Genomic DNA, 11,802 nt, shown 5'->3' with positions numbered 1-11,802 from the left:
TTTTTGGCCTAAACATAACGAAACTCTTACAGACTCTTTTAATGTACCAAAAAAAAAACATAATGAAGAAATCAAACTCTTATATATTGTTTAATGCCCCAGCTTAGGACAGTGTGAAATAGTCTGTGCCTGTACGGCACGGGTCATTCACTAGTATATATATATATATATATATATAATATATTTAATTTCTTGTTGCAGGAAACTCCACAGCATGGAAAACCTCATAAGCAACCTGAACCAATTTTAGATTCTGAGAAGAAATTGGACACTGACCTAAGAACAACAAGCATCCTTGCAGAAGATAAACTGAATGAGGAGCACCTAGCAGTCAATCCACATTCGGGGAGTCATGCAGCCTCTGACAAGCTTCCAAAGAAGATTAAAAAGGCGCAGAGAAAGTTGTATGTACAAAATGTAGATCAGGCATACCAACTTCCAGATGGGTAACAGAGGATGTCGGTTTGCCGCGTCGAGAATGCCACAACCTGATCAATTGCTTGAAGAGACACCACCATCAAAAAAGTTGAAGAAAAACTGATGATTTTTGGGCAAATGCTCTTTGATATTTTCTTTTGCAAACTGTTAGACCAAAGCTCAACATTTTTTACTGTGTTATTAATAATAATATGAATTTTTGGCATATATGAATTTCAGATTTAACCACAATTTATAAAGTATAAGAGAATATGGATAGTGCCAGGGGATGGTTTAGATGCATCATATCTGAACGGCTTAGAGGTATCACACGCGTAATACACACGCTTCGAGATTAATTGGCGTGGCTAAACATAACATAAAGACACATTAAGCAGATATAAATTGGCGTGGCTAAATATCACATAAAGCCACGCTATACGGCGTGTCTATAGGTTCTCTGATGAACGGCTCCCAACGTCACATGTGGACGGTCAACGTTACATCTGAACGGTCAATATTGCATCATCTTAAACGAGATCCAATGGTTCCTAACACAGCCACGTGGATGAAGGTAATTGTAAATTGGCGTGGCAAAATATCACATTTAGCCACGCTATATCGCGTGTGTATAGATTCTTCAATGAACGGCTCACAGCGTTACATGTGGACGTTGAAGGATGCATATAATTTAGCGGTCAATATTGCATCATCTTAAATGAGATCCAACGATTCCTAATACGGCCACGTGGATCAAGGTAATTCGAAATTGGCGTGGCTAAATATCACATATAGCCACGCTCTATGGGGCGTGTCTATAAGATATCCAATGAACAGCTCACAACGTTACATGTGGACGGTGAAGGATGCATATAATTTAACGGTCAATATTGCATCATCTTAAATGAGATCCAATGATTCCTAATACGGCCACGTGGATCAAGGTAATTGTAAATTGGCGTCGCTAAATATCACATATAGCCACGCTATATGGGGCGTGTCTATAGGATATCCAATGAACGGCTCATAACGTTACATGTGGATGGTATTCAACGGTCCTAATACAGCCACGTGGATGAAGGTAAGTGAAATTGGCGTGGCTAAAACATAACATATAACCACATTAAACCTATATGGCGTGTCTATCGGATAATCAATGGCTACGCTAAAAAGCAATTTCTGTGTCTAAAGTGAACCAAATAGCCACGTCAAAAAACAATTTGTGTGTCTATAGTGAATCAAATAGCCACGCCAAAAGAAATTTGCGTGTCTATAGTGAACCAAATAGCCATGTCAAAACAATAAATCGTGTGTCTACAGAGTACCAGTACTTAAGTTTTTGGGACACTATATAGCAACGCCTATATGGCTCTGGCGTGTCTATTTCATGCAGAAATAGACACGCAAGACAGGCGTGGCTATAAACTACCTAAAACCACGCCGTTTTACCTAAAACCACGCAAGCTAAAGCCACGCCAAGTCCAAACCAAATTGACGTGTCAAAACCCCTATGGACATGCCAATTTGGCATGGCAAAAGGGTCTGTGTGTACTAGTGTGTGGTCGATGGTTGTGTTTCTATGCAAGTTGGTGTATCAACAATAGAATGCTTGGTGGATGGTCATGTTTCTATGCAAGTTGGTGTATCAACAATAGAATGCTTGGTGGTGTTTTTTAATATACACAGACTTTGTCGGAGTCTATAAATTTCAAATGTTCACATTTCAGTAAGCTGTGTGATTAAGCTATGTAAGATGTTACATATGTACATATATTGATCCATATCTTCCTATAAACCAGGTAGTATAACAACTAATTAGCTTCTGTAAAGCTAAGAATATTATGTTTTGTAAAGCTAAGTGTCTATGTTTGTGCAATAGCTCTTAGTAACTCTTATTGCATGATTTATAATTTTTAAAATGAGAATAACACAAGCTGCATACATGTGTCATAGGTCATTTGGTTATGAAGGGGTTTTATATTCTGCAAGGGATTTTGTCGACTTACCTGCACTATATCTCTACAATTAACTAAATTATCTCATATGACTGTGATATTGCATTTTATTGCAGAGTGACATAATTCTGATAAAATGGAAGGTGGATGTCAAAGACTAACATTTGTCGACGTGCAATGTACGTGCTCTCAACTTGTTATTATTAAAAATAGGTAATCTTTGCTCTGATCCGGTTCGTGAGACTTTTTTGAATGGTAAATTTGGGTGTTTCGTATGTGGTATCCCCTAGAAAAATCCAAAGTATAATTTCTATACAAGGTTACAAGTTCTAAATACAAGGATAGAAAACAAACATTTCCAACTCATAAGTTTTATAATTTTTCTTTCTGTATGTGTCATTTAATGATTGACTAAAATCATTTCCATTTTTATTTTTGAAGTAACTTTAAGAAAAAAAAATGATCGGCTGGATGGGAAGCTATCTTGTTGGTGAACTTCTAAGAGCATCTCCAACGAGATTGTTTTGGTGTAAAAACTGATTCTGCTATTTTTGGTAAATTTGGCTATGTTGATGAGAAACGAATTCAAACCCTAAACAAATGTACTGCACATGAGTACTTTTAGATTTGAGGGATCAATCTGTAAGACTCTGTCTAAAACCAAGAAATGGTAATTCCAAATTCAATTCGGTCACAAAGTGAAGGAAAAGGGTTGATCTTAGGGAGGGAAGCGAAGAAGGTGTTTGAGATCAGAATATTGAATTATGAAGGTGTGGTTGTTTTATGACTTGCATCAGAATGTAGAACTGGCTTGCATAATGTAAGCTATCAGTTCTTGGTGTTTTCTGAATACTTGTGTTGATCACACTTGTGTTTTTTGAAATAGGTTGAAATCCTATTTAGACAAGTCATGTTCGAGCACACCCTGACCTCGTAGGAAGTGGAGGTGATTAAGCAGTGGAGAAGTGGGGTTGTGTAAAAAGTGGTGATCACCACGTTTCCATTACGAGGAAAACTGGTCACACTTTCACCGACTACTCTCATTGTTGTTAACCGTCCATCCTTTCCTGACACTTTCTCGTAATTTGCGCGTTGCACGCCGCATGATGTAAACCGCCAGACCAATACCCCAGTGAGCATCCCCCTGTTTGTGACATGTTTGATGTCTCGGGTAAATGGGTCAAGTCGTGAGACTCACCGCTAAAAGCAGCACATAGTGCTTTTTAGGTCAAATAATAAAATTACTTGTGAAATCAATATTTATAAAACATCGTTTATAATCGATGTATATAAAGCATCAAGCAGCTAAAAATAATCGATGTACCGTTGTTTTATAGCTCGTTCAAATTAGTCACGAATTGAACGTCTTAAAAAAGTAGCATGACCGGCCACCTTTGGGCGATCGTTTGGGAACCCTATGGGTGAACTATCACTTGGTTGATCGCTCCCTGTGTAGGAGGGGTGGCCGATGATCACAACGTTACCCTGTTGGCCTCCAGAAAATAAATCTAAACCATCCGACTAGGCTAGCGAAGTTGGATGTACGAGATGATTTGCGGCAGTTTCTTACTGTCTTTGATTTAAATTAGGGTTAGAAGGCGTGTGGCCAACCCTATTTTGGCTGATCGATTGAAAGCGCTGGGCGCTAGTTTGAGTAGGCCGATCAGCCATGTGCAAAGGTGGGTTGCCAGTAAGCATGTTGATATCTTCGGGGCCGCCTGAAATTCAATTTAAGCCACTCGATTTAGCCGGCGAAGATGGATGGTTACGATCGATTTGCGTCAGTAGCGTGTTTCCGCAACGCAACTTAGGGTTTCCAAAGAAGCGTGTCCACCCTAATTTGGGTAAGCGATTTAACGCGCTCCCGGTTTTCCGTGGGCAAGTCGATTGGTCGCCGGTGAACACGCCAGTACCCTTTTTATCATTCGAGGGAATATCTAGACCGTCCAACTAGGATAGCTAAGTTGTACGGATGTGATTAATTTGAGACCGTTATGGTCGGTCTTGGATCGTTTGAGCTCTTTTTCAACAACGCGGTCACCCATGTTCTGGCTAACGTTTGAGGGTGTTGCGGGTAAAATAAATGGATTCCGACCGGCTGGGATGTTAGTGGGCCTGCCGGTGGTCATCGTGATGATCGCCTAGTTCCGCTAGGAGTAGGCTAGGTTTGTTGAATTGCGTGGCCAAATCGCGTAGCTGTGATTGTTTTTTAAGACTGGCATGGACAATCTATATTTTCCTTAAGGAATTTAGATATGTCGATCGTACTAACTTTTAACTAAAAAGTGTGTCAACGCGCCGATCTCTTTATCAGAGAGTGGTGTAGCCTACGTGAGTGTTTTCATGCGGGTCTCAATAATGACACTTCGGGAGATTCATGCTACTCCGCTGCGAGTGAACATTAATCGTCATGTCATGCCAATATTGAGAGTTCGTCTGGGAACATTGCATAGGAAAATACTAGGAAGGTTAATGCATTAGTGAATAATGCAGTAGGTTAAAATTTACAAAATATGTAGGATTGTTTCTTCATGCACCATTCTGGATAAATTTCATAAATATGTTGAATTGCTCAATACATATGTAAGTAAAGAGGTCTAGACACTCATTACTTTTTGAATGGCTCAGTCCCTTTGCAGAATGACGGCGCATTAAATACAGGGTTTTAAACTTTTAGCCTTGAACTAAAAAAACACTATCAACATTAAGTCCCCTGCTTAGCACGTAACAGTGACATTGTTGCGGGGTAAGAACTAGATGGTGACAATCAAGAGACAAATGATCAAGTCAAAGTGAATAAACGTTACCAGGGAAGTGGAAGCTGTCTCGAAACGGTAACTCAGGACGCCAGACCACGATTGTATCTCTCGGGGTATGATGATTATGGTCCAGCGACACTAGCGAGCATGTTTTGTTAGGATTTCGAGTCTATCAGTCTTCTCCCGGCTTTAACTAGGGTTTAAACATGAAGCACGACTTGGTTGGCATTGAATCCTTGTCTATCGGATAAGTCCTGTTGAGATTGTTCAGCGTCCGCCTCTTCTTAGGGTTTCTGCAGCGTATATACATATGCATGCGAAATTAGACCATCCTTCTCGATTTGGAATAAAACTCTCTTGATGAATCCCTATCCTTTTCATCATGTCAGATAGAAGTGGGTCATCTTCTTCGGCTCAGTCAGATCTTTCTATCAAACGCAGGCGGCTTGTATCCAGAGTATGACTTTAAACACCTCCTGATTTTGAAGTGATAATTCTTCCTTTGATTTTGACGACTAACCATCATTTTTTTTTAGAGTGGACGAATCCCTGAGCCTCGTGACAATTCCCCTGTCCGGATCCTCCAAGTCAAGAAGATCATACCGGTATACGTTTTTACTGGTGAACAGGTATTCGTTTGCCATGGCCCGTAAGTAATAATAATTAAAAAAAATTAGTGTAGAGGTACCCGGTTGGAACATGTGTAACAGTGGTTGACGATGATGATCTGACCACTCCCATTTCTTCAAGTTCAAATAAGCATACTAGTATAGACCTGGAAGACGCTGACTTTGGTATCTTCTCTTACGAGTACCCCAATGCAGTTTTGTTATTCACATGAAGTGTTTATCTTCTAGTTACCGTACTGTTGGTGAATTCCTGGTACGGAAGGAGTTTGTGCCCTTGTACCCGAAAATATGGAAGAAGTATGGCCACATCGCTACCAGGAATGTAGTGCGAAATTGTTCGTCAGCTTTGGTCACTATAGTGAACTGCCTTCTGCCCATGGTTGCGGAGATGGAAAGTACATCCATCCGTGATGTTGCTAAATCAACTGTTGAAAAGTGGAAGAACATGGTATCTACCTGTGAATCCATGGGGTTCAACGTGAGCTGGTTGCGGCAGCGCATTTATATTATCAAGTTGATCGAGCTGGTATCATCGCCAATGTCGTTCCTGCTGCGAAAGCTATCTTGGAAGAGGAAAAGGCCTTCTCTGCGAAATATGAGAAGGCGGAACAGGCGATCCAAAACTTGAAGAGTAGGACTGAAAGGTATCAGGATAGACTGAAAATAATGCTTTCAAGGAACTAGAACTTGTTGGATGGCCTTTTATGAGCCATACTTATGTTTATTGTTTTGAATAAGTAGGCATGAGAACGTTTGATCGTTCTCCTTTTGTTTTAGGTTTTGAACACTATTTTGGAAAAGGGATTGCATTGGGTTTCAGTAAGCGAATGAAGTTTACATTAATAGGCTTTAACTAATGAAAAACTTGATAACTCAGAAACAAGAAGAACGAAAAATGCCTGATTGCCGTGTCGTGAGACAACAAGGATAGAATAATGGTCAGGCGTGGTATGCCTTGAGCCACTTTCCATTGATGACCGCTTCCAATTTGCATCCATCCTATTTGACAATCTTGTAGCAACCACTGTTATAAGCCTTGGTGATTATGTAGGGACCTTCCCATTATGGAGAAAACTTTGATGCGGACATGTCTTGCTGAATGTGCTTAGAAATCTTTAACACCAGATCTCCCATTTTAAAAACTCGTGGTTTTACAGCTTTATCGTATGCTCTTGAGATCCTATTTCTGTACGCTTGAGCGTGTTCTTCCGCTTTAACTCTCCTGGAGTCCAGAGTATCTAACTCTGCAATTCTAGAATTCGATGCTTCAGCCTCATTCCATTAAAATCCACTTGCTGCTGCAATCCTAGCTGATGGGATTTTAATCTCTGTTGGGAGAATTGCGTATGCGCCATAGACCAGCGAATAAGGATAAACGGCAGTAGAGCTTCTAGGCGCCGCCCGATATGCCCACAACACCACTGGCAGTTGTTTGTGCCACATCCTGGGATTATCGTGCACTGTTCGACTGAGAATTCAAATCAGAGTTTTGTTGGTGCTTTCGGCATGCCCATTCCCTTGAGGGTAATAAAGAGTAAAGAAGACTTGCTTAATTTCGTATTCCTCGAGCAATTCTTGTACTTGCTTGTTACAAAAGGGAGTACCGTCATCAGTAATGATGTGTTTAGGATCACCAAACCGACAAATGATGTATTCCTTAATAAATGCTGCAATTGTCGCTCCAGTGATTCCCCGAAGAGGAATAGCTTCAACCCATTTGGTAAAGTATTCCGTCGCGTTTATGATATACTCATGCTGTTTTGATGATGGTGGATTGATTTTCCCAACAATATCAAGTCCCCGGCTGTAGAAAGGCCATGGACTACTTACTGAATGAAGCGGGGTGCAAGGCACGTGGATGAGATTCCCTTGGGTCTAACATTCATGGCATTTCTGAACGAACGCTAATGCATCATCCTCCATAGTTGTCCAGTAATATTTTTTGTGTACTTGGAGGACAAATTCTTCTTTCCTTGGTGTTGGCCTTCATGCGTCTGTTTTAACATAGTCGGGATTTCTGATTTTTCCAAACATCGTAGCAGATTGCCTCCAAAAATTTTGTGGTATAGGATTCCTTCGTGGAATACGAATCTTTTGGCTATTTGATTCATCTTGGCTGCATCCTTCTTGTTGGCAGGTAGCACATCGTCACGAAGATAGTTGATGTATGGTTCTCGCCAGCCCTCAGCTTAGCCAATGTTAAAGACCTCTAATTGATGTGGTGGTGCTTGACAACTGGAGAAAGAACTTTGGAGTAATCGAGATTGGGTCTCCATATCCGGCCAGTAGTAGCCAAGGCGTTGAAGACGTCGGTAAAGAGTCACCACTAACGTTTGTCCACATATCTCGCCGTGAATACGATTAAGTTGTAGTCGTGCTTCTTCTTCTCCGAGACATCTTGACAGGGATCCATCTGGGTTTCGATGGTATAACACTTCGTGGAGCATGAAGAAGTTTTGTAGGGTTTTGAGACTAACCTTTCCCTGGGAAAGCGAAATATAAACTCTTGAATAATCGGAGTTCTCCAATCACTAGCTTCAATATCTTTGAATTGTAAAAGCCACGTTGACGCCACGGTCCGCTTCCTCACTGTCAATGTTTCTTCCAGACCTTCGAATTGCAGTTTTGAGGCTAATGTAGCTAAGCAATCGGCGTGTTTGTTGTTGTTGCGGCCGATATGAGTTATAGTTGCATCAGCAAAGTAGTTCAATAACTTTTGCGGCTCATATCTATGGGGGGCCAGTCTTACCTCTTTGAGCGAGTATACTCCATTCATCTGGTTGACCAGTAGTTTAGAGTCGCCTCTTACTTCTAGATGTGTGGCTCCTGCTTGTTTGTCTAGCAACAATCCTATGTGGAGAGCTTCGTATTCTGCTGAATTTTTGGTGCATTTAAAGTCCAGCTTGAAAGAATGTGAAAAGACTTCACCAGTTGGAGACACTAGAACTACACCTGCTCCTCCGTTATTACTGCTAGGGGTAGCGTATCCGTCGAAATACAGTAGCCAGCTTCCTCTTTGACAAAAGATATTTCTGGAAAATCTCCAGGAAGATCTTCATGCAGTGCAGTAGTACCTTCTCCTGGGAATGCTGCTAGTAGATCTGCCACTGCTTGTCCTTTAATAGCCCGCGGGGGAGTGCATGTTATATCGAGCTTCCAAATTTGGAGTAACCATTTGGCCATCCTACCTATCAAGGACGGTTTTGAGAGCAAGAAGTTGAGAGGATCAGCTTTAGGTATTAGCACTACTTTGTTTGACAACAAATAGTATATGAATTTATGAATGGCGTGAATTAGGGATAGACACGCTTTTTCTGCCTTAGAATACCTGAGTTCGGCATCTCTTAAAGTACGACTGAAATAGTATATAGGGTTTTCAATCCCTTCATCATCTTCCCCGGCAAGGAGGGATCCAACAGCAGCATCGATGGAAGATGTGTAGAGACATAACGGTCTCCCTTGTATGGGAGATTTCATAATGGCCGGTGATGACAATATTTGTTGAATATTCCGAAAGGCTTCTTGCTGCTACGTTCCCAAACAAAGCTTCCTCCCTTTTTCAACAAGGGGGTGAACGAAGCGATAATCTAGGTTAATCCAGGTATAAAACGCTGAATGTAGTTTACCTTTCCCATGAAGCTCTAGAGTTCTTTCATAGTTTTCGGAGGAGGCATCGTGTGAATGGCTTGAGTCTTGGCCGGATCTACCTTGATTCCTTCAGCAGTTACTTGAAATCCCAGAAATTTGCCAGATTAGACCCCAAAAGCACATTTCAAAAGGTTCATCTTCAGTTTGTATTCACGACACCTTTCGAACACTTGAAGCTACACGTCTGTGTGGGATGCTCGAGTTTTTGATTTGACTACTATGTCATCTACATGATCTTCAACTTGCTTGTGCATCATTTCATGGAAAATCGCGGTCATGGCGCGTCGATAGGTAGCAGCAGCATTTTTCAAACCAAAGGGCATCACAGTATAATAAAAGTTTCCGGGAGGGGTTCGAAAAGCTTTCTTACGTCATGCTCATACATATTTATCTGGTTGTAGCCGTTGTGTCCATCCATGAAGGAGAACATGCCACGTCCGCAGGTAGCGTCTACTAGCATGTCGATGTTGGGAAGGGGAATATCGTCTTTAGGGAAGCATTTGTTCAGATCTCTGAAATCAACGCAGCACATAATTTGACCGCTCTTCTTCTTTACGGGAACCACGTTGGCTAACCAGGTAAGATGGTTAATGGGCTTGATGAAACCTGCGGCTAGTAGCTTCTGAATCTCAATCTTGATTTGTTCCTCCACATCGTGTCTGAACTTCCTTGGAGATTGTTTGACTGGCTTGGATCCAGGTATTATACGTAGATGATGAGTGACCAGTTTTTCGTCTAGACCGGGCATTTCCTCATATGTCCATGCGAATATGTCTTGATACTCCTTAAGAAAATTCACAAGTTTTGTGCGTTCGTCTGCACATAGAAACGAACTGATGGAGATAGGCCTTGGAGAGTCTTCATCCCCGATGTTGACGATTTCGATTTCATCAATTGTGGAGTTGGTGCCATCCTGCAACTGTCGTGGAGCATTTGGCACTTCTTCTTGCAGCTTGTAGTTATTGTGCATTCCATTGGGCGGAGAGACTGGGCAACAGTCTCTCCTATTAATTGCTAATAGCGGCGCCAGTATACATTTTTCCATTTCTGGTCACGACTCGCCACAAAAGTCTGTTCCCTCTTGGTATGAGGACGAGCTAAGACTTTGCTTGATGAAGAAGGATTAGTGTGTCCTGTCAGCAGAGGCGCGCCGTAAGACTTGGTCTCTTTGTTCAGCGATGCAAGCCGGTCTTCCTCCTCAATCGACTCCCACGTGGGGAGTGGAGTGCAGTAAACCTTGTTTGATGAATCTCGTGGATTTTTCTTTGGCTCGAACAGTTCCACGTTACAAATTGGTGCATAAGGAGACATGACGCATCAATGCGAATGACTTATTCATTCAGCACAGTTTTCAGGCATTGTTGATACGTTGAGGGGATGATCTTATTATCATAAAGCCATGGCCTTCCCAGTATCATGTGGTAGTCCGACTCCCTCTTTATTACTTCGAATTTTACTTTCGATTGGACATGTCATAATGATAGATTAAGATTAACGTACCCGTACGTGATGGTTTGGTTTCCTTCAAAATCTGTCATCATGGTAGGCTGCCGCACAACTTTGTTTGGTCGAACCTTGGCTGTCCTGAGAGTTTTAAGAGTAACAACATTCGAAGATGCTCCTGTATCGATGAGAGCCCTTTTGAATTCTGAATCTTTGATGCGCGCAGTAACATGTAGGGCTCTGTTATGACCCTCTTCTGCCATCATGTCGTCTTCAGTAAACGTAACATTGTTCACGCACATCCCTGATGTTTTTGAGGCTTTTGGATGCGAAGGAGCCAAACGCGTATCTAGAGCTATCTGGATGATTGCAGCAAATATCTATGTTCGTTGATCCTTCGATAGGTCTAGAAGTTCGCATAAACCTTCTACTAGAGAAGCCGCTTCCTGGTCCACCGTCTTCTAATTGGTAGTGAAACTGTTGATTTAAGAACGATCATCCATCGAGAGATTTGGACGTCCCACCACTTCTGCTCCTAAAATTCTTGTCACGTGTATCAGGAAGGTGAACAGGTTGTCAATTTCTCCCTTCAGACGGTCCATATTTCTTGACAAAATTTCTTGTCTCCGCGCTAGTTCATCCAGAGTTGAGATTTCTCCATCGATTTAATCAACAGAGACAAAGGGGGTAGTAAAATATGAAAGTTCATTGTAACCAGAATCGCTCGAAGGAACGTGAGGAACATTGCCATTTGAGGGGTTCTGGTCGGGATTTGATGTAGTTGTATTAGCTCTAAGACCAACCATCTTTGCGAAAGCTTGACATTGCAACCGAGAGATTCATCTCCCACTGTGGTCTCCAGTTGTTTTGATGTAAAAACTGATTCTGCTGTTTTTGGTAAATTTGGGTGTGTTGATGAGAAACGAATTCAAACCCTAAACAAATGTAATG

The 11,802-nt window shown here is 41.6% G+C and overlaps 1 long non-coding RNA gene across 1 annotated transcript in view; it reads left to right on the top strand.

Moving 5' to 3' along the window:
- The window catches only part of LOC113306965, a 5,338-nt gene extending 4,834 nt beyond the window's left edge, over positions 1–504 (top strand). The window contains exon 7 of the long non-coding RNA XR_003338948.1: positions 202–504. This is a non-coding gene — a long non-coding RNA (uncharacterized LOC113306965). The remainder of the gene's footprint in view (positions 1–201) is intronic.
- Positions 505–11,802: the final 11,298 nt, after the last annotated feature.

Source organism: Papaver somniferum, chromosome 8 (genome assembly GCF_003573695.1).
Source record: "Papaver somniferum cultivar HN1 chromosome 8, ASM357369v1, whole genome shotgun sequence".
Taxonomy (NCBI): domain Eukaryota; kingdom Viridiplantae; phylum Streptophyta; class Magnoliopsida; order Ranunculales; family Papaveraceae; genus Papaver; species Papaver somniferum.
The sequence above is the reverse complement of the archived record's forward strand: the minus strand, read 5'-3'. Positions and strand labels throughout refer to the sequence as shown.